Genomic DNA, 19,691 nt, shown 5'->3' with positions numbered 1-19,691 from the left:
GGCAGGGGGTCCGCTGGTGCTGGAGCGGACACACAGCTCCCCGCTTTCGATCGCGGGAGAGCTGGGTGCCTGTCTGCTGGTGCACCAGGCACCCAGCTCCCACGCTTTTGATGGTCCGCGGCGGGATGTGGGCTCGCTGCCCCAGAGGCCCCTTCTGTGCCGCAGCACAGCCATGGCGCAGACGCTGAGCTCGCGCCGCCGCTGACGACATGAGCTCAGTGTCCCGCCAGCCCAATCGGGTCACCCCGGCCACCCCGAGTCCCGCCCCCCCGCGCCTCCTGGCCAATCATGGGCATAGCGAAGGTACGGTCAATTTGCATATCTGTCTATTATTAGGTAGGATAGTCTACCATAAGTTAATACAGTAAAACCTCACTATAATGGACTAATTCGTTAGAGACAAAGGTCTGTTATATAATAAAGTAGGTTTTCTAAATGCGTATGTTAAAAAATTGACAAATTAATTTACCTGTTTTTACTTATTCAGATACATTTGTGTAATTACAATTAAGTATGCATGAAAAGTTTAATTTCACAGAAAAGTTTTCTAGGTATATTAGAGGAATGTTAAATTTATACTGAATAGGTTTAGTAAATGCATACATTCACCCATCACCACAAGTAACAAATGCACACAACTTGGGTGTGGCTTAGCACACTGTTAAAACTGCTGCAGAAAGTCATGCCAAGGGAAAACAAAACCAATTACCTGGCACGATGTGGTGTGATCACGTGCTAATCATTTGCCAAACATTGTTTCTGAGTGATGATTCTTGGATTTAAATATGTAGACTATAGTTGTAGATATGTAATATTTATTTGTGGTGACAAAATTACTACAGTGTTTTTTCCAACATATGGCCTATTTGCTAAAAGGTGTTAAAAATAACAGTGAATTAATAACAAAAAAAAATAACCTGCTAATTTAATTGTAAGCAAATCTTGGTTAAAAGCATTTTAAAAATTAACAGCATGTTAATTTTCACATTGGCATACAGACCAGAAATTTTGTCCGTTAAATTTGAAGTGCGTTAAATCACAGTCTGCAAAATCAAGGATTTACTTTAATATAACACTTCTCATATAATGGAAGCAAAGTTTTAATATTATATTTCCACATAATCCCTTCTCATCCTTTGTGCTATGACTGCCATATATTTTACTTCCATTTATGTAATAAACTCCAAAACAGTGTTATTTGTCTTTTTATGAGAATCAGAAAATATCTATCATTTCTGTTACTCTTCCTTTATTTTTATTTATTTATTTATTTTTTTATAGATCTAGTTTAGACCTGGTATCATTTTCCTTCAGCCTGAGGAATTCCTTTAACATTTATTTTCTTGTAGTGCAGACTTGTTGGTGATGATTCTCTTAGGGGTTTTCTCCCCACTCTCTGAAAATGTTTTAATCTTGCCTTCAGTTTTAAGGATATTTTCACTGGATATAAAGTTCTAAGTTGACTTTATTTCCCAAAGATATTAATCTTTTATCTTCTAGTCTGCATGTTTTGTTTTTCTGGTGAAAAATAAGTGATATTCATTGTTGTTCCTCTGTTTGTAATATACCTTTTCTCCTTCCCATCTGACTGGTTTTAAGATTATCTCTTTATTCTGCTTTTCAGAAATTTTACTAAGATGTACTTAGATGATATTTTCATTGTGTTTGTCCTGCTTGGGATTCTTTGAGCTTCTTGGACCTCTGTGTGGAACACCATGTTTGATATTCCAATTACACATACATTTGACAACTTGATATTATCTCACAAATTATAGAACTGGTTCATACTCCCTACCTCGCGGTCTTTTCCATTTCTCTCTTTCAGTTTAGATAATTTATATTAACTTGTTTTTAAGTTCATTAATCTCTTTTCTGCTGATATTGTATTTTTCAGTTCCACAGTTTTCACTTGGTTCTTTGAGATTTTTTCTGATTTCCCATGTCTTCCTACCTTATATTCACCTTTTTTGTTAAATTCCTTAAAATGTCTATAATAGTTGGTTTAAACTCTCTGTCTGCTACTTCCAATAATTGAGTCATCCATGGTTTGCTTCCATTGCCGTGTTTTTCTTGATTATGAGTCACATTTTCCTGCCTTTTCCCATGTTTTATAATCACTTAATTTGTATTTCAGACATTATGTAGGAAACAAAGCAATGAAGACTTAGGTGTAATATTGATTTGTTTTATTTACTTACTGCAGAGTGTAGGCTTTTTATCATGAAGGACTGATTATTTAGACCCTCTTTAAGTTAGGTTGAGCTTGGACTGGGCCACAGCTATAATTAGAGTGTGTTTCCTGTTATTAACCCAACTCCCAGCCGTTTGCCTGTCCAGTCCTTTATGGTCTGTTCAGTGTTTGAGCTGGGAGGCGGTTAGGTGCAGCTTCATAGATTTTTGCTTGACCTTTAGATTTAACCTTGGTAGGAATCCAGAATCCAAGCAACACAAGAATTCACAAGATTATGCAATTTCTCTCTACTTTTCAGCCACTTCTCCCGTGTTAATTTCTTGGAACAATGCAGAAAAGAGGTATGGGTGAGGCAGAAGAATTGCAAGGTTGATAGATTTCTTTCTTCATTTGGGGATCTTTCACATAATCAATCCCTCTGACACACATTGTTGTCCTAGGTTCAGCTGGCTTTTCCTCCTCTCTGCAGAGTCTCTATTGGAGGCTGACCTACTTTTCCAACTGCCCATACCCAGACCAGGCATCCACCCCAAGAATGGAAGCTTCTGAAATCTCTGCTCAGCTCTAAAGGGCTCGTTTCTCTGTAATTCAGTTCATCAGTGCTTCCTCTGTCTACTGGACCCATAGAAACATATGCATTCTATTTTGTCTGGACCTTTTTGGTTGACCATGGAAATGAAGGTTTTTCACATCCTAACTAGAAGCAGGCATACTGTAAAGTCGTTTTCTAAATGTTTGTAACTACACATTTGTCTCAAATCAGGAAGAAAAATGCTACTGACTGATTACTGGCATATAAATATACTCAAGTATCTCTCATCTTAAAAAAATTAATCCTCTCTGACCCCACATCTCCCTCCAGCTATTGACCAATTTATTTGCATTCCTCTTCATTACATAACTTCTTGAAAGAGTACTCACTTTTGCACTCTTCTGTCTTTCATGGTGGAGACGTTCTTCAAATGTGGAGTGACCTTTGGCTATTTTTCATAGTGAATGAGCAAGATTATAAGATTTGTTAGAAGCTCTGAAATGCATGTTGGGACATGCCAATTGGTGGATGACCAGCTTTTGTCCACAGGCTTTTTTGTTTGGAGCATATATAATTTTTTCCCTCTCAGAGATAATTATTTCTGTAGATAACTAGTTTTCAAACTCTTTCCTTGGGTGTTCTGTCTGAAATTGACAAGGATGAGAGCTGAAAGTCACAATGTTTGTTATGCAGATGTCTCCATCATCTCCCACATCTAGTGTCTGACTGTAAAACCATTCTTGTTTAATTTTGCCAGAGAATATAATTCTCTGGTGGAGCTACAGAAAGGGTAGTTTTCAGAACATAATGGAGGTGGGTAATTCTGAAGGTTGAATACCTTCCTCAGATAAACTTGTAAACAATATTCCAGTTTTCCTCATGTAGCCCTTCCTTGACTTTTATAGTATCTAATACCTCCAGTTTTTTAGCTTTCCGGGGTTCTGGAAGACTTCAAGGCCTGTTCCTCTTATCTTCTTCTGCAAGACTATATCTGACTTCTCTCCACACTGCTTACATTATTTCCCGCTCCTGTGTCTTCTTCTAGTCTCCATATACAGTGTTTTTATGGTTGAACTATTTCTTAGTGTCCTCAATGATGGGCATTGTGGTTTTGTTTCATAGTCTTCTGGTTCGGGTGCTTTTTGTGAGACAAATGGCCAAAAATGTCTCTTCCCCTTATTTTAAAATTGAAATCCCTCACCTTTTAACCCATTCTGCTCTGCCTTTTTGTCTCCACAACTCTGCTGAATCTGCTTTTGTCAAGGTCACCAGTGATTTCCCCATTGTTAATCCATACTCAAAGCCTTGCAGCAACAGACGCAAGTTAACTTTTCCCTCAATTTAAAATGCTTTCTTCTCTTGATTTCCATTACAGGATATTCTCATCTGTGGTTCTTTCTCCTATTTCTGTGTAAGCTTTTCCTTCTCTTCTAGAACTCTAAAACTTGGAGTGCCCCAGAACTCAATCAGATCTCCCTGTCTTCATACCTACAGGTTTAAGGTAAATTCATTATTTCCAAGACTTCAGTGCCATTCAATGGCGCACGGACTTTGGAGGAAGAGAGACTTGGAATTTAATCCTAGTTTTGCCACTTCCTAGGCATTTCAACTTCAGAGTTCTCAAATATAAAGTGAAGGTGTGAAGCTCCCTTTCAGCTCAGAATGGTGCATCAGATTTTATATAGGGACCAAAGGATGAGTAGAAACAGAACCTGGACATCGGCTGGGAAGTGGAGAGGCCATACTTGGCAGATAGGACATGGGGTCAAGTGCAGACCACTAACTGAAGTTCATGGAGAGGAGCCCATCAATAATTTCCAAAGGCTGCAGCCTAAGCTGGCATAAAGGACAGGAGTGATGGTTTAATCACAGGACAACATGATGAATTTGTACAAACTCCTCTTAATACAACTCTATTTTGATTGGTTATTCATTTGCACAGTGGTTTTCACCATGCATTTCCTATGGCATCACTTGGCTTCTGAAATAAATCCTTGTAAGACATTCCCCATCACTAACTTTTTTCTCCCAGTTGAACCATATTTTGCAGGAGATGGAAAATGGACTCTATATCCAGAGTTGCCCAAATCGATAGCTTTTTCCCCTGATGAGAACCTTCAGTTTCATGCTCTTCTTAGTTCAATAGGGACTGGGTTTCTTCTGGTGCTGGCAACATATAAAAATGTTCAGGTTCGTATAGTTGAGCTCAGTATTACTGACCACAATGAGCATAGGATAGAGTGGCACTTTGCCAAGTCCTGTGAACAGAGACTGTGGAACCCACCGTCTTGGATGGAAGCAGAAAGTGCACAGCCCTAGGGCAGATGATCTGTTTTGGTCAGATCACACCTTTTTAGTATACACTGGCAGAGGCTGCAGTTCTCTCCAAAGGACTTCCCTACCACCCTTTGGAGCAATATTGGGCTGCAGGTGGGAGCAGGTAGATGTACACTGTTCCATACCAGATAATCCAACCCACATGTCATAGGTGGACACAGTCTGAGAAGAAGAGTTGGGGGATCATATAAGACATTGGGAGAATGTCAGGCAACGACAACTTTGATAAACCACTAGTGGGAGTATAAACTGGTGCAGCCCCTTTGGAGAATAACTAAATCATGCCCAATGAAGTTACATATTCACATATTGTAAGACCTAGCAATTCAATCCCCAGTTGTATATCATAAAGAAATTCTTGCTTCTTACTCTCCCAGGATACAGGTACAAGAATGTTCATTGTAGCCTTGTTTATAACAGCAAAGAAATTAGAAGCAAACTAACTGTCTATGATGAATAAGAGAACAAATAAGTATATGTTGGTACATTATTATAATAGAAAACCCAATGCACAACAGTGTAAATGAAGCATGTATCTATGTAGAAAAAGCCTCAGAAACATAATGTTAAGCATAAAAAAAAGCAAGTTCAAGAAAAATACAATATGACCATTAATTATAAAATTTAATATGAAAAATATATCATATATTGGTAACGGTTGTATAAAAATATCCAACATCCATTAAAATGATAAACTCCAAATTCATGATAGTGATTGTCTCTGATGAGAAAAGAGAAAGGGGAGTGTACACAAGGCATGTTAATACCTGCAAATTTTATTTCATTAGCATTGTGGTGCATAATGACTGTTCACTATCCTTTGTACACTTCTGTTGCACACAAATAATTAATAATTAACAAATTTGTTGAGGATGAGAAGCAAAGGCTAAACCTGCAGTTCACGAGGAGGCAGTGCTAAATCTAACACCTTGGGGTTGAATTAGGTGAGGGATAGTTGTGAACCTGCCTGATGTTGACCAATTGTGGAAATGATTTTGTTGGGTCACAGAAAATCTAGTAGTTTTGGCTGTGTAGCTTCAGAACTCTACCTACCATTTTTTGGTTCTGTTGGCTACTTCTGCAGTTTGCCTTGCTGGCTTCATCTAGACAAGACTATTTTTGAACCCTGCTTTGTCCATTTTTATCCTTTAAATGTATTTCCCACATGAGAGATAGTAGGTGAGGAAGGGAGGCAACATTTTCGGAGTCTCTATGCTGTGCCAGGGTCTCTGCTGGGCACTTTTTATGCAGTAATTCACAAAAGTGTCCCAACACCACCATATGGTGGGCATTACTATCTCGGTTGTACAAATGAGAAAACAGTTTCAGGGGAGTGCAGTAACGTGGAGCCCAGACTGGAACCCAGACTGGTCCTGGCACAAACCCTGCATGGTTTCTATTACACTGTGGTGTCCAAAGTAGGCATAGGACACTGTGCTATACCCAAAGATACAGGAAACCTACCTAATATACATAGACATCTATCTATCTATCTATCTATCTATCTATCTATCTATCTATCTATCATCTATCTATTTTCTGGAGCATAAATTGTACTCCAAAATTTGAGAAAGAACTCAACATGATTTTCATATAAAATCAAACATTGTAGAATAGACTACAAATGCACATACATTGTTAAGGGGAAAGGATGTTGAAGAATTTTCTTGCTTTTGATAAACCACTTTAAACTATACCTGAGAACCCCACAGGTCCACTTTTACTTTCTTTTACTAGCAGGGGGTACTCTAGAGGAAGAGCGTGAGAAACACTGGCCCACTCTTCTCTCACAAATCGGTCTGTTCCCTGACCTGCTCAACTGCTTCACGGTGGGGTCTTTTTACCATCATTGAGACTCAGTATGAGTAGCCCTTTGGGTCCAGGGGTGGGAACATTTGGCCTGCAGGCAGTATAAGGCCCACGAAATCATTTGGTCTGGCCCTGCCAAGGCAACCGCAGACGGGACTCAAAATTCAATAAATCTAGAAGCTTTTGTCATAGTAACATAAATTTATATTAAGTGAATTATATTAAACGAATGATGTTATAAATATCCAAATGGCCCTTGGCAGTAAAAAGGTTCCTCACCTCTCCTTAAACAATTGCTTCCAGAGATAGTATTGCCTGGGCGCTCCTTTGTAGGAGAGGCCTCTTTAGAACCATTAGACAAAGGAAACACTAACTTTTATGTGGCCTCATGCTGGAGCAGAATGTTCTACCTATATGCCTCTATATAGTGACAGGACAGCCAAAAGCTTCAGAGAAGGAGGTAGGCCAGGCAGAGCTCTTTGAATTACTGTTGGATATGTGGGTGATTTGAGTGGGGGTGTATCCAGGAAGATTTGGGGTAATTCCTTAGCTGTTTGTCATAACCCCAGCAACAACCACAATAATAACAAGGACACTTGTTATTATATGCCTGGCATTGTTAATTCTTCTAACAGTTCTATGAGATAGGGACTATCATTATATTCATTTTTTAAAGAAATATGATTTTTATTGATTTCAGAGAGAAGAAGGGAGAGAGAGAGATAGAAACATCAATGATGAGAGTGAATCATCAACCAGCTGCCTCCTGCATGCCCCCTACTGGGATCGAGCCTGCAACCCAGGCATGTGCCTTGACTAGAAATCGAACTGTGACCTCCTGGGTCATAGGTTAATACTCAACCACTGAGCCACATTGGCTGGGCCATTACATTGATTTTACAGATAAGAAACAAAGACACAGAGTCAGAGAAGGCTGAAGGCAACTAACTCAGACCCCATGATATGATCCTTTAATCCACAGACTGGAGAATAAATGCTCTGCTCTATTTCTCTTAATTTTGTCATCAAAGCTTCTTGTATTTAAGTGAATAATATCTCAAAATGGAACGAATCCCAGGTTTTTCAAGCACAAAGTATCTGAAGACTTTTTCTCTCTTATTTTATATTTAGAAAAGGCTTTTAGAACTGTCTCTTGGTAACAACAGCCTATAATCATTCTGCTCCAGGAATCAAGCGGTGTGTTCAGAATATGTCATTTTCCCCTGTGACACTAATGGCAAAACCACACTCCCAACCAAACCAGAAGATGACTGAGAGGGATAGAGAAGTGTGGTCTCTTGGTTTCCACTCAGCAGTTTGAGCCAAGCGTTCTTGGCTCTCACTGCAACTTCTTAAGCAGTAAGCAAGACACTTAACCTCTTCACCCCATCTGTGAAATGCTGATGCTACCTCTTTACCTCTCTCTTTGTGAGGAGTATTTCCAAGCTGAAGCTGTTAAGAGGCCATGAAGATAAAATGTGTAGAGGGCATATGTTCCCGGGGAACTGCTCTTTTCGGGGTTTAGGGTAGTGAATTGTGAATTGGATTTTTTAAAACTTAAAACCATATATAAGAGTAAAATTATGGGAAACCTATAGTATAGTGGTTGAGGGGTGGGGATGAGGTCATGATGCCTGGGTTAAAGTCTAGGTTTCTACACTTTTACAGCAGAGTGGCCTTCTCCGACTCAGTATCCCCACCTATATAATAAATAATATAGTTTCCATAACAACCTCACAGGGTAGGTATTATCATTTTCTTTTATTATAGCTGAGAAAAATATTTTAAGATATTGGTACATAAGAAGCCATTAATAAAAGATTGTATATAGACTAAAAATGCATATGCATTTATGCATTTGCACATATACATAGCGATTGCTTCCATTTAAGTGTTCCACAGATAAGGAACAAGATAGCAGCATGCATATATGTGCAGTGAATTGGGTACATTATTTAATGTAGTAGGGGAAAAAAATCACTAAATTTAAATATTTTAATTTTGTGAGTATAAAAAAAATTCTACTGTCACTGACTACTTAATATAAATTGGGGCAAATAACTCCATCTCTCTGAGAATGATTTTCCTTAGTGAAATGAGGCCAGTGGGTTGGATAAGACATAATAATTGCTTGACTTGTTGTTTTGTTATGCTTTGTTTTATAATCTTGCAAAGTTTATAAGAAAGGTGAAATTTTCAGTTAAAGATAGTGTTCTGTGTCTATATATTTTAACTCCCCCCTTTCTATCCAAAATGATGTAGAAACAGCTAACCTAGCATAATAGGAGAAAATGTTTGTCATTGCTGGAAAATAGGTAAAGATGCCATATGCGTGCCAGACACTTGGAAGAATTCCTGCAAAACTGGAGCGGCTGACATCAAGGTGAAGGAAGGAGCTACCAGCCTGGAATTCCCGGACATGAGAAGAAAAGCCTGAGATTGGTGATGGGATAGGTTCTTAACATAGGGATCCAACATCTACACCTGATCATCTTCTGTTGGCTTCAGTTTCTTCCCTACCTTGGATATACTACTGGGTCTTCAGACTTTCCAGGGAAAAAAAAAAGCTACATTATGTACATCTAAATGTTCCTGTCTTCTTTAGCCTGGGATCTTCACATTTTCAACAAAGATTTACATGATGTCGGACAGACTTACCCCAAAACCCAGTACTGAAAAACATAGTTGTTTGTCTTTTGAGTCACTATACCAAGAAAATGTCTCAGAAGTTGGGAAGAAGAGGACCAATTTGAGGAATTTGAGAAAATTTCCCCTTTGAAATAAACTATTGTAAGAAACATACAACATTTCTAATTCATACTCATGATGAAGGTATTCCATCTCTACACAATATCAGGGACACACACACACACACACACACACACACACACACACACACAAATTCAGAATCAGGAAAATATTCATAGGGTTGAAAGACATTTGTCACTTAAAATATTTGAAATGGCAATGAAAAATATAAAACATTGATGAAAGAAATTAAAGGCATAAATAAGTGGAAAGACAGCCTGTGTTATGGATCAGAAGACTTAATACTATCAGGATGATAATAGGATCCAAAGTGATCTATAGATTTAATGCAATCCTTATCAAAATTCCAATGGCATTTTACAGAAATAGAAAAAATTATCCTAAAATTCATATGAAATCCTAAGGGACCCCAAATAGCCAAAACAATTTTTGATAAAGAAAAAAAGTTGAAAGACTCACACTTTCTCATTTCAAGACTTACTACAAAGCCACAGTACTCAAAGCAGTGTGGTACCAGCATAAGGAGAGACAAAATAGACCAATGGAATAGAATAGAGAACCCAGAAATAAAACTTTGCATATCTGGTCAAGTCATTTTTGACAAGTGTCAACCATCCAATGGGGAAAAGGCAAGCTCTCCAACAAGCGGTGCTGGGAAAATTAAATATGCATTTGCAACAAAATAAAATTGGACTCTTATTTTAAACCACATACAAAAATAACTCACAATGAATCAAGAACCTAAATGTAGGAGACACAACTATAAAACTCTTAGGAAAATAACATAGGGCAAAAGTTTTATGACACTGAATTTTGCAATGATTTCTTGGGATATGACATCAAGTACAAGCAAATTTTTTGTGCATCAAAGGACACTATCAACAGAGTGAAAAGATAACCGGTTGGATGAGAGAAAATATTTGCAAGTAACATATTAGGTAAGGGATTAATATCCAGACTATATAAAGAACTCTTAGAACTCAATGACAAAAAGAACCCAATAAAAAATGGACAAAAGACTTGAATAAACATTTTTCCAAAGAAGATATACAAATGTACCAATAATCACATGAAAAGGTATTCAACATCACTAATTACTAAGGAAATACAAATCAAAACCATAATGAGAGACCATTTCACACCCATTAGGATGGCTGTTATAAAAAACAAACAAACCCAGAAAATAACAAGTGTCAGAAAAGATGTTGCGGTATTCCTTGTAGATTATTGGTAAAATGTAAAATGTTGCTGCCACTGTGAAAAACAGGATGGCAGTTTCTCAAAAAAAAAAATCAAACAGAATTACCATACAATCCAGCAATTCATTTCTACATATAATCCCAAAAGAATTGAAAACAGAAACCTGAACAGATATTTACATGCTAATGTTCATAGCAAAATTATTCACAACAGACAAAAGGTGGAAACAACCCAAATGCCCATTGACAAATGAATGGATAAACACAATGTGGTATACACAAACAATAGAATATTATTGTGCCTTAAAAATGAATGAAATTCTAATACCTGCCACAATATGGATGAAACTTGAAAATATGCTAAGTGAAATAAACCAGACACAAAAGGACAAATATTATATGACTCCTCTTATATGAGGACTCTAGAATAGTCAATCCATAGACATAAAAAGTAGAATAGAAATTGCCAGGGGCTGGTGGGAGTTTCAGTTTAAGATGATGGAAAAGTTCTGGAGATGGATAATCGCACAACTTAATACCACTGAATTGCATGCTTAAAAGTAGTTAAGATAGTAAGTTTTATGATACATGAATTTTACCACAATAAAAAAATGCAATGGAAGCCATGAACAGTAAGTGGAATACTGCAAAAACAAAACAAAACTTAAATTGGAGAATTACAGGACCAGAGTGAATCATTTGCCAAGAATGCAAAGAAAAATGATAGAGATTAAAAATTATAGTAGAATATAAAAGAGTTATTGGATAAATTCAAGACTATAATGCACAGACAAGAAAAAGTAATAATAAAAGGAATAATAGAAAAATTTTGTAAGCTGAAGAAGCTTATTAAATTGTCAGATGAAATAGCTCAAGTCCTACACAAAGTATTACACAAAATTGATAAGAGAACCCACACCTAGACATATTCTCTAGACTTTTTAAAAATTCCAAAGATAAAGAAAAATAATTTTTACAAGCATCCAGGAGGAGAAAATAACACAAAACAGAAAGCATTAAAGGGACAAACAGGTTATTTTATGTTGATTGAAATATATTCCATAATGATAATACATGTGAGCTAAATAATTTAATATAAATTATAAAACAATGTGTTGGATATTCAAGTGAAACATAGTGGAAAGTTTAAAATTATTTCTGTCTTCACAGATCAAGTAAACAAAAAACAAATTTGATAAATTTAATACGATTTTACATAAAACTTCTTATTCATCAAAATATGCATATTTTCTAACATTCATGGATGATAAACAAAACTTAATCATAAACTAGTCCACCAACAAAATTAATAAATTTTAAAAGCAGAAATTATATAAACCACATTTTCTAATAAAATGCAATGACTCTTGAAATTGAGAAAAATATTTTAAAAATTATGTGGAAATTGTGAAATACTTTGTAAATCATATTAAATCAAATATAAAATTATAAATGCAAACTATTTGAAACATAATGAGAACAGTACATGTCAGAGTATGTGATATTCAACAAAAATGAGATTTAGAATATAATTTATATTAATAATAACTTTTATTATTAAATAAGAAATAATATAGTAAATAAACTTCCAATTCAAGGAGCCAGAAAAACAGATGAAATAAAAAATAAGAAGCAGAAGACAGGAATTAATAGGAGTAAAAGAATAAAATAATGAATCATAAAACAAAACAAATACATAAGAGAACTGATGAGTAAGTTTAAGAGACAAACCATTGAGTAATTTGAATGGGGAAATAAGAGAAAATAAATACCTTTACATGAATGTAGGAAAAGGAATATAACCACAGGTACATAAGAGATTTTGAAAACTAAAAAAGTGTGTTATAAAGTTAAAATATCAATACATTGGTACTTTCTACCACTTCTCAAGGTGAAAAATATGGTAACATAAGTCATATAAGAATTTAAGATAACTGTCAAAGAGCTTCTTTAATAATGATCTAGGCTTAGATTGTTTTCCTCTGAGTAGTATCAAACCTTGAACAAACACATACTTTCTACATTAGTTAAGATATTCCACAGCATATGAAAAGACTGCCAATTCATTTTAATGAACTCACATAATCCTTTTACCCCTAGGCTGACAAAGATAGTATAAAATAAAACTCCTGAACACTCTTAATATTAAATGTTGATAAGCAACATCTTCAGGCTTATATTAAATCAAATCCAGAAATATAATGAAAAAATAAACCATGAAAAATAAAATTTATTCCATGAATGTAATTTTTCACCAGGAAATCATTTGATTTGAATTTTTCAAATGGACAGGAAGGACAAAGATAATAAAAGAAGAAAGCTATAATTATCTTGATATGACCAAAAAGTATTTAATAAAACAACATTTATTTCATACAAAAACATTAAATAAAATTGGGAGAATAATTCCTTAATATAGTAGATAAAATATCTCTATGAACTCAATATCCAATGAAGTACATAATTATGAAATATAAGTCATTCCCATTAAAATTTGAAAATTTTATTTGTAATAAGACACAAAGAAGATATAACAGCTATAAATATTGGAAAAGAGAATAGAAGTTATTATTAATTACAAATAGTACAGGTATTTTACCTAAAAACCACTCCAAAATTAACTGGAAAGTATTGGAACCCATAAAATGTTTCATTAAAATGATGGGAGCCTGGCCAGTGTGGTTGAGCATGGACCCATGAACCAGGAGGTCAACGGTTCAATTCTTAGTCAGGGCACATGCCTGGGATACTGGCTTGATTCCCAGTAGAGGGAGTGAAGGAGGCAGCCAGCCTATCAATGATTCTCTGTCATCATTGATGTTTCTATCTCTCTCTCCCTCCCCCTTCCTCTCTCTGAAATCAATAAAAAAATTTAAACATTTTAAAAATATGGAGTGAGAAATAAATGTATAAAACCAATAGTTTTTCCCCAAACCAGTTTTTCTTAACAATTTTGGGATCATAAGCCTTTTCTGATACAAACTATAATCTCTCTGACTTGCAAATTTTAAAAAATAATTTCACGGAGCTCAATAAAAGCCCATGGACTCCAAAATTATAGGTTAATTGCTCTATAGTAAGTGGTAATTTAAAAAATACAACAGAAAAAAAATTATTCACAGTGGGGGGAAAAAATCTTTAAAGTGCCTAGAAATAAACGTAGGAAACATTGTATGAGACTGATCTAAAGAAAATATCAAAACCTTACTGAGGGACATAAACGAGCAGTGACATATCCTTAAATAAGCTAGATATAGTAAAATGCATTATGCCATTTTGCTAACATTATTCTATATTTTTTCATACAATTCAAATGAAAAGTCGCCAGAATATTTTGGAACATAATAAAAATTATTTAAAATACACATTGTAAAAAACAACAGACAGAACAAAATACTAAACACCAGGGAAATTTTCACCCAACATTAGAAGTGAGGAATGACTAGTCTTCCAGATGTTAAAACTAATTAAAATATGTAATTTTGTTCTAACATGGGAACAGACAGAAATGCGGTACATCAGAATAGAAAACATAGCAATGGAGCCAAGTTTATGGAAGGGTTTAACTTTTCACATTGGTAGCAAATGATTATTCAGCAAAATGGTATTGGAAAAACTGTCTAAACACTTGGAGAAAATATGATTCATCTTGGTGTTACACTGTACATCAGAATAAATTCTAGAAGAGGTAAAGATCTAAATGTAAAAAAATTACAGAAAATACTATGAGTAAAGAGAGTCATAAAAGGACAATAACAGCCCAATCATAATTATGGTGCTAAATTTCTGAATAAAACACAGAAATAGAATTCAGCTCTACATTATAATAATAATATATTACAACCAAGTATAACCATAAATGCAAGAATGATCCAATATTAAAAAATATTATTAATGCATTTCACTGTATTAGTAGGTCAAAGAAAAATATGATCATCTCAATAGATGCCAAAAATGCATTTGATTATATTTAATATCTATTCCTGATTTCTTTTAAAGTAAAAGTTGGACTTCCTTGACGTGATCTCATTTCCAAATGAAACATTTAAAGTATTTCAATGAAGATCAGGAAAAGACATTCCAGGGAGTTTTTAGGAAATTATATGCAGTAATTAACACTAAAATAATTAATTCTAATAGTACTTAAATTAACATTCTATCCTTTATTATGCTAATGAAGAAGCCTAAAAATTTTGTTACAGTTTATTGCTTTGCAAACTGATGAAGCTAAGAAATCTTGGAAGAGCAAAGCACATGAGTTGGACCAAATCCAGAATCCAGAATCAAAATACTAGTTCTGCCATTTTTATTATTTGACCTTAGCAAGTTATCTACTCTCTAAATCTCAGTGTCATTACCAGTAAAATTAAAGTAACAGCAGGTAAGATGGAGCAAACTTGCCCCTGCCTATCACTCCTGCTGATTACTAGTATAACAAAACTCTGAACAGGATTCAAAAGCAAACACACCAGGGCTCTGAAAAGTAAACAAAGCAGGTGGACTGAGGAAAGCAGTTAAAACCTGGAGGAATAACGCACACAAACATGAACCCCAATTTGTTTTCCTCTTTTTTCTCATGCCTTTAATCTGAGTGTGGTCTCAGTACATGGCAGTGGCCTGGGATGTTACCTAAAAGCTCTAGAAAGTCCCCATATTTCTGGCCTCTGGTGAAAGGGCACCTTGTGGCTAAAAGAATGCAGAGGGACTCTCCATTTTTATTTCTATTTTATTACTCCTGGCTTTGCTCCAAGGGTAGCCCAAGTAGAGAACTGTATGAAGCAATGTGATGGCCAAAATGCCAGGAGAAACCCCATTTTTCTTGCTAGATGACTTGGAAAGAGGACCCTTAGTGGGTAAGATAGTACTGAAGAATGCTGGAGAGGAGAGAGCTGGAGAAGGGGGTCCCTTTAATTCTGTGTATGAAGTTATGTAAGTCCCAGGTTCATCTTGAACTACACATGTGGAGGATAGACCCAGTGCAGCTTAGCAAAGCCTTTGAAAATGGGGCAAAGATAAAAACAACCACCCACAGAAGAATTGAAAGAACTTGTGGTCTGAACCCAGCCAGGGTGATTTCTTACCAAGCAAACAAAGAAAAAAAAATTTCTCCAGAGGATTTGAATATGACTAAAAGTCTAAACAACATAATATCACAAACTTCTAGGATATAATCTAAAATTACTCGACATACAGAGTACCTAGAAATGTGACCAATTCTTAAGGGAAAAGACAATTAAGATGGCAATTCTGAGCTGTTGGAATTAACAAACAACTTAAAAAAGTTATTAATAACTATGTTGCATGAGGTAAAGATAAACACGTGAAGTAAATAGAAAGATAAAAGTTCTCAGCAAGAAATAAAAATTTTTAAAAGAACCAAATAGACACTTTAGGACTAAAAAACACAGTATCTGCAGTAAAAAAATTAAATAGATGAGCTCAATGGCAGAATAGAGATGACAGAGGTGAGAGTCAGTGAACATGAAGATAGATCAATGGTAATGATGTAATCTGAAGAACAGAAAGATTGAAGAAGAACCAAATAGAGGCATGTGGAATAATATCAAAAGGTCTAACTTTTGTGCCACTGGAGTCCCAGAAGGAGAGGAGAAAATGACAAGTGCAGAAAAAATTGCTACAAATTCCCCAAATTTGGTGAAAGACATAGTTTATAGATTTGAGAAGCTCATCAAAGCCAAAATAGGGTAAACTCAAAGAAAATCATGCCTAGACACATCATGATCACACTGCTGAGAATTAAAGATAAAAATAAAATATTAAAAACAGTAAGTGAAAAATGGCATATTACATATAACAGTGAATCAAATGACCACAGAGACTGCATTAGAAATTGAAGTAATAATGGCTATTTAGGGATAGATAAGAAATAATACATAAAGCACTTAGCATATAAAAGACACAAATGATATTGATTCTCATAGTAAATCTACATTTTGGCACCTCACATTTACTTTTCACTCTATTTCTTCAACCTTCTCATGGTTCCCCCTATGTGATTTGATCCCAAGAAGTGGATGCAAATATACCTTTGATATTATTTCTTTCTATTTACCCCAAATCTTTTGTTTTTGTTGAAATGAGAATCTCTGCTAATTCATGTCTTATTCTTAAACAAGTTTTAAAAACTCTGTATGTTTCCTCAATCACTACATATAATAATGCATTTTAAACTGTCTTATAGGGATATTGTGAAGATCAAATGAGATATAGAAAAAATATACAAATTTCTGTGACCAACTAAAACACTGAAAGTCATATATTTCAGAAATAGTACCAGCTTAGAAGTTCTGAGAGCCTAATTCTTGTAGCCACTCGTATGAGAAAGTATTTTAGAGAGAGATGGCTTGCCCCCATTTTCACCGAGGTTGATAAGGTTGGGGATGTCATGCTTTGTTAGTTGACTCACAGGTTAGGCTAAGCAGTCACCACATGAAACCCTTACAGCCTTTAGGAAAGCATTTCTGGCTGTTGTTTGCTACATTATCAGCCCTTAATTATTAAATCCTGCTTCTAGCAAACAGCACATTCTAACCTCTGTCTTCTCCTTCGCACAGGAAACTAGGGGTAGTGAAGTGAAGGCACAAAAAATTAGATTGAAAGTAGGATTCAGATGAGTACTTTGAACTAGCAGAACCAAAATGGATCTGAAAACCTGGTGTTCCATGAGTGTTTATAAATCTGTGACCTTCCCTCTGCCCTCCCCAACTTCCCAAAGGTCGTGAGCAGTAGCACACAAAATATCCTCAAGGGATGTGATGTGTGAATTGGTCTCTTGGCCAAACTCTTAGTCATGGAGTGGGTGGAATCATCACCAAGAAGCAGCACTAGGCAGCCTTGGGCTGTAGGAAAATGTGAAGAATGGATGAAAGGGAAATTTTCTCTGAATAAAAGACATCTCCACAAAAGGATGCCTGAGAAAGATTCAAAGACTGAGAAAGATTAGAAGTCTTGAATAGAGACCCCACGGACGAGAGACACTTTTTCAGAGCTTTTTAAAATCCTTGGCCAATATTTTTTAAAAAGGTCATAGGTTTCTTGGGCTTTGTGATTCTCTGTTTATTAATGTAAGGCAGCAAAATAGAGTGGGAAAATGTGGAGCCTGCGACCAGTGTGGGTTCTGCTTGCTATCCTTAGGAACAAGATATGGCTTTGATACCGTTGTAGTTTAGCCTAGTTACCATACTTTCCGGTGTATAAGATGACTTTTTAACCCAGGAAAATCTTCTTAAAAGTCGGGGGTCTTATACGCCGGAAAATACGGTAGGTTAGAAAAATCTCTGACAATGTATATCAGATTGCTTAAAACCCAAATACCGTATTTTCTGGCGTATAAGACCCCCGACTTTTGAGATTTTCCTGGGTTAAAAAGTCGTCTTATACGCCGGAAAATACATATTAATAAATGCACACGGGCAAAGGGAAGGCCAAACATTATAGCCATTTGTGTAGCTTCGCCAGGAAGCTGCAGTTTAGATGCATGCCCAGTAGATTCAGGGTGAAATAGGGAAGGTACTTGTCTGTCAGTCACACCTGGAAACAGGTCATTGGCCAGAGTAGGCACAGCCACTACAAGCGTGGGAAGATATAAGATATTGAATCTCCTAAACAAAGGAGTTGGCTCTCCTGGTTCATGTTGATGCGCTTTTGTGTTTTTGGGACTCTTGTTGCAGGCAGTAAGTTCTCTCGGCTCCCCTGCATTCACCCACATGGCCCACACACACAGGACTGATGGACTGCAACTAGCCTAATGCTAACCTGGAACCCGCTTCACCGTGGAAGGAAAACTTTGGACACTGGCTTTGCTGACTTCCCAGCTGCACATCTTCCAGGACTGGATTAAGGGAAATGGAACTTTGGAAACCAAGAGATATAATTCCATGCAAATAAAAATTAATCATCCTCCTGTGTGAGTCTCAGAAAATTCTTTTTCTCAAGATATTGTTAAGGATCCGACCCCCAGCACCAAGTGGGGAAAGTAATCCTCCACTTTCACTGATAACAGCTTCAGTTTCTCCTTTTATTAATAAGGAATAAGAAACTCCTGTGTGAGGTTTTTTAAACCCTCATCTGAGGATATGTTTTTTATTGATTTTAGAGAGAGAGGGGAAGAGAGAGACAGAGGGAAACATTGAAGTGAGAGAGAAATATCGGTTGCCTCCCATATGCACCCCAAACCCACAACCTAGGTGTGTGCCCTGACTGGGAATCAAACCCACAACCTTTTGGTGCACGGAATGATGCTCCAACCAAATAAGCCACCCAGACAGGGCAGAAACTCCTGTTTTTAAAATAGGTTTCTGTTAATCTCAAATGCATATATGCATATCCTATATAATGAAAGGGCAATATGCAAATTGACCCTAACGGCGGAATGACCAGGAATGACTGGTCTTGCTATGATGCGCACTGACCACCAGGGGGCAGACGCTCAACACAGGAGCTGCCCCCTGGTGGTCATGTGCTCCCACAGGGGAGCTCCGCTCAGCCAGAAGCCGGGCTGAGGGCTGCGAGCATAGCAGCGGTGGCAGGAGCCTCTCCCGCCTCCTTGGCAGCGCTAAGGATGTCTGACTGCAGCTTAAGCCAGGGAGCGGACCTAAGCTGCAATCGGACATCCCCCGAGGGCTCCCAGGGTGCCAGAGGGATGTCTGACTGCCAGCTTAGGCCCGATACCCTGGGGAGTGGACCTAAGCTGGCAGGTGGACATCCCCCGAGGGGTCTCAGACAGCAAGAGGGCATAGGCCGGGCTGAGGGACCCCCCCCCCCCCACCCGAGTGCATGAATTTTCATGCACCGGGCCTCTGGTAATAGATACTGCTGAAAGAGAAATAGGGGT

The 19,691-nt window shown here is 36.7% G+C and overlaps 1 protein-coding gene across 1 annotated transcript in view; it reads right to left on the bottom strand.

Annotated features, from left to right (window-relative positions):
• ANTXR1 (ANTXR cell adhesion molecule 1) overlaps window positions 1–19,691 on the bottom strand; it is a 215,106-nt gene that overhangs the window by 167,092 nt on the left and 28,323 nt on the right. The window lies entirely within an intron of this gene.

The sequence above is a fragment of the Cnephaeus nilssonii genome (assembly GCF_951640355.1).
Source record: "Cnephaeus nilssonii genome assembly, chromosome: 15".
Lineage (NCBI taxonomy): Eukaryota > Metazoa > Chordata > Mammalia > Chiroptera > Vespertilionidae > Cnephaeus > Cnephaeus nilssonii.
The sequence above is the reverse complement of the archived record's forward strand: the minus strand, read 5'-3'. Positions and strand labels throughout refer to the sequence as shown.